Raw genomic sequence first — 5,054 nt, 5'->3', positions numbered from 1 at the left:
AATGAGCTGCAAATAAACGATTCAAATAAAGATGGAAAAAGGGGCCGATGCAAATGCCTTTATTTCCCTGGCGTTCGGAGGATCCTGGAACCGCTCGCTCTGGTCACCTCGGCCGCAGCTGCAGCATTTGAATAGAACATAACTCTTCCAAATGGGTTTTCACACCGGTGACCACCAGGAAATGAAACACTTTCCACAGACACGAGGATAGAGATGTTTTAGTGTTCATGTGAAGAGTTTACAGACGGATAAAAGGGTCACACGCGAATATTTAGAACACAGTTTAACCCCTTAACCCCCACCTGAACCGAGCACATTTTCTCCAGTTTGGCTTTACACCATGTCCAAAAAAATGGAAATGTGACAAAAAAATGACAAAACATTGACAAAAAAGGGACGAAAAATGGATGAAAAAGTGGCAAAAATGTCACAAAAATGTCACAAGAAATGACAAAAAAAAATGACAAAAAAATTCCAAAAATGTGACCAAAAAATGACCAAAATTTTATAGAAAATTGACCAAAAAAAAAAAAAGAGACAAAAAAAAAGAGACAAAATGTGATAAATATTTGACCAAAAAAATGACAAAAAAATGACAAAAAATGTGACGAAAATGTGATAAAAATTGTCAAAAAATTTATGAAAAAGTGGCAAAAATGTCACAAGAAATTGACAAAAAATGGACGAAAAAAATGACAAAAATGTGACAAAAAAGACATTTTTTTTTTTTAAATGTACAAAAAATTGACCAAAAAATGACAAAAATGTGACAAAAAAAGGCAAATATTTAATAATAATAAATAAAAAAAATGGACAAAAATGTGGACAAAAATGTGACAATTTTTTTTTTTTTAATACAAAATAAATAAAAAATTGAGAAAAAAATGACCAAAAATGTGATTAAAAAAATGTCAAAAATTTAATTAAAAAAAAAAATTGACCAAAAAATTACCAAAAAGATTTTTTTTATTTTTTTATTTTTTATTTGACTCAAAAAAAAAGCCAAAAATGTGACAAAAATGTGATAACAAATGTACGGATAAAATGACAAAAAAGTTACAAAAATGAGTTGAATACCCAACAAAAAATGATGGAAAAAAAATGTAATGACGTGAGGAAAAGGATCCTCTCGGTTCAGGCGGGAGTTAAGAGGTTTACTCTGTGGTTCTCCCTGAGTCGCTTTCACAATTGGAGGATTTGGAATAAACCCGTGTCATCAGGGAAGAGAAAGTGTTTGGAACTTGAACCTCTGAACCCCCACGTGAGCCGAGCACATTTGCTCCAGTTTAAAAGCCAAAAAGTGGCAAAAGAGCGACAAAAACACACGACTAAGAAGTGATGGAAAAGTGACAAAAACACACAACAAGACTAATTCCGATGTATTGAATGTGTGAGAAAGCCAAAGGCACAGTTCTGCCACCGTTATGGGTGACAATAAAGTTTTTTCTGATCTATTCTATTCTAAAGAGTGATGAAAAAGCAACAACAACAAAAGTGGCAGAAATGCGATGAAAAAGTGAACAAAACATTTTTATCTCTTGAATAGCCTCTAGTTCAGGGGTAGGCAACGTCAGGCCCGGGGGCCAAATCCGGCCCTCCAGCACAGAACCTCTGGCCCCCAATCAATATTATTCGGATCAAATACCTGTTGAAGTACTCTAAAAATGAGAGAAATAGTGTCTGTTTATAATGTATTTTTTAAATGTCCTTGCAAAACTTCCCACTTGGTCATATGTGATTCTCAACTGGTGGGTCGTGAGTCTACAGGGAACTTTTTTTCAATATTTTCCATCTGAAACTACACGGAAACACACTGGAGTCTGTTAGAATTAGTGTTATCGGGTTGTTTTGATCTTAATTTCAGTCTTAAATGCAAATCTAAGGCTTCTTCAATAAAAACTTGAGCGGTAAATACAATATTTTATACGATATATGACAAATTAGTTTTATTTGGGTCGTAGCTGGTCATCAAGGTAATGGCGTCTTTAGAACCACTGATGTAAAACATTGGCATTTACAGAAAATGGTTCTTAACTTTCGGCTACAATGGTGTGGTCGGCCCTTGGTGTTTTGGCCATGATGAAAATTGTCCCTCCGTGATGCAAACTTGCCTCCCCCTGCTCTAGTTAAAACAATGTAGTTTTCCCTCTAGTTAAGCATGTATTATTATTAAAGTAAGGTTACAATTAGGTATGTATCGATCCGGGCATTTTGAGAGTACCGGATTGGATCAGATTTGATGGACGGCGGGTCCGATACCCGACGGTTCTTGTTTGTCAGTGGTTTCTCCCGTCGTGTCATCGTCTGTTCATTTAACTCCTTCATTTATTTGAGCGTCTGACCTTTCAGTTCAATCAGCTCCGAAAGGTCAGAGTCCGACGACTGCGTCCCGTTCAGATCGATGCCTCAGAGGGTTTGAACTGAAGTCCCGCCGGGGGGGCTGGACTAAAGAAACATCACATCACACTGAAGGGGAGACACCACAGGGCTATTTGGCCTCTTCACATTTAGACTTTCACCTGGAAATAATAAACAAAACCCCACTAATCTGCACAATGACATGTTTAACATTGAACCCCCAATGACATGTTTAACATTGAACCCCCGTCTTAAAGCAGAACTCCGTAACTTGTTTACCTTTAATAAATCCTTCCCGCCGTCCCTCTGGGGGTAATACAAGTGTTTATGGGATGACAGGGGGGTCTTTAAGCTCCCCCTGGTGTCTCTGACCAGAAAACCACAATTGCATCTTTCCTGCATCTGATCGGAGTCACCAATACACACTAATGGAATCGCAAAGAAGAAGCTAACAGGCTAACGGGCAAAGCTAACTGCGGGCTAGCGCCGCTTAAACAGTATTTACAAGTTTGAGTGAAACAAATGATCTCCGTTGTGTAACTGGATGAACAATATCCCTCTGTCCCTTTGTCTTTTCTGTCAGCGTAGGATTTACTCTCACGGACGATTAATGAGTAAAAAACACAACATGTACGACACCTGCAGTGGCGCTCATGGCCTCTAGGGGCAGGAGTCACTTAGTACTGCTTTAAATAAACAAGAAAAGACTCACCTGTTTCAAAAGGAAAAATCAACCACATATTAATCTTATAAAAACTAAATTATAATGAAAAAGTAATATTTCTGTGTGACCTTCAAATGTAGTGCTGCCCTCTGCTGGTCAGAGACATCTTTATCTCTTTAAACCATCTAGTATTTTGGATTTTCTGAGGATTTTTTAGTCGCTGCGTTAGTTTTTCAGATGAATAAACCCCTGGGCATAAAACAGAGTAAGAATCGCCAGAACTGTTAGCGGCTAGTTAGCAACGTTAGCATCATTAGCCTGTATGTTGTAAACACTGCAGACGTTTAGCTCTGGTTTAGGGAGTGTCGTCTGTAATAAAGTCAGCTCTATGTGGAATATTGGATTTGTACTTCGGGGTTAAAGGTTATAGCTGTGAGAGCCAGAACTGGTATCGGTTCAGTATTTGTAGCCGATTCCCGATATTGTATTTGAATATCACGTGGCTAGTTTAGCGCAGCCCCAGTATCTCGTCATTAAAGAGCATTGAAAAAAATGACAAAAATGTGACAAAAAAATGAAAATGACAAAAATTTAATTAAAAAAAAAAAAATGACAAAAATGTGATAAAAAATGTGACAAAAATGTAACAAAAAAATGACAAAAATTTAATTAAAAAAAATTAAAAATGACAAAAAAATGACAAAAATTTGATAAATTGACAAAAAAATGACAAAAATTGAATTAAAAAAAATAAAAAATGACAAAAAAATGACAAAAATTTAATAAAAAAAAAATTAAAAATGACAAAAAAATGACAAAAATGTGATACAAATTTGACAAAAATGTAACAAAAAATGATAAAAAATTGACAAAAATTTGACAAAAAATGACAAATTATATTTTTTTAAAAATGACATAAAATGACAAAAATGTGACAAAAAAATGAAAATGACAAAAATTTAATAATAAAAAAAAAATGACAAAAATGTGATAAACAATTTGACAAAAATGTAACAAAAAAATGACAAAAATGTAATTAAAAAAAATTAAAAATGACAAAAAAATGACAAAAATTTGATAAAAATTTGACAAAAATGTAACAAAAAATGATTAAAAATTGACAAAAAAATGTCAAAAAATGACAAAAATTTAATTAAAAAAAAGGACAAAAAAGGACAAAAATGTGACAAAAAAGACAAATATTTAATCATTAGAAAAAAGAAAATTGACAAAAAAAAGACAAAAATGTAATTTAAAAAACAAACAAAAAACTGTACTTAAAGGAGGGGTTAAAGGTTATAGCTGTGAGAGCCAGAACTGGTATCTGTTCAGTATTTGTAGCCGATTCCCGATATTGTATTTGAATATCACGTGGCGTGTTTAGCGCAGCCCTAGTATCTCGTCATTAAAGAGCATTGAAATTGGACTTGCTGCTTCCTCCATAAACCCTCCCCCCCCTCTCTCTCTCTCTCTTTCTCTCTCTCCTCCCCCCTCTCTCTCTCTCTCCTCCCCCCTCTCTCTCTCTCTCCTCCCCTCTCTCTCTCTCCTCCCCCCTCTCTCTCTCTCTCTCTCTCCTCCCCTCTCTCTCTCTCCTCCCCCCCTCTCTCTCTCTCTCTCTCTCCTCCCCCCTCTCTCTCTCTCTCTCTCTCCTCCCCTCTCTCTCTCCCCTCCCCGCTCTGACGTCACTGTTTGTGCTTTTGTCTCATTCCAGCATCATCGCTCCGTCCCCCGGGAGGCCCCTCCGCCACAGCAGCCCCAGCGCCGCGGCCGCTCGACCCCAGCCGAGGCCTCTCTCTCTGGGCTTCCTCTGCCTGCCGCCTCCCCCTCCTCCTCCTCCTCCTCCTCCTCTTCTCCTCTCCTCCTCCTTATCCCTCCGGCCTCCCTCTGCCCATCACCCCGTCACCGCCGCCACCGCGATGCTCGGCCCTCCGCACGCCGCGCCGCTTCCCGTGGACTGATCGTTTTTTTTTCTCCGTCTCCGAGGCTTTTCCCGTGTTTTTTTTTTTTTTCTTTTGTTTTCTTCCCCCCAGCC

This window comes from Gobius niger (genome assembly GCF_951799975.1).
Source record: "Gobius niger genome assembly, chromosome: 7".
NCBI classification, from domain to species: Eukaryota; Metazoa; Chordata; class Actinopteri; order Gobiiformes; family Gobiidae; genus Gobius; species Gobius niger.
Note: the sequence above shows the minus strand (reverse complement) of the source record.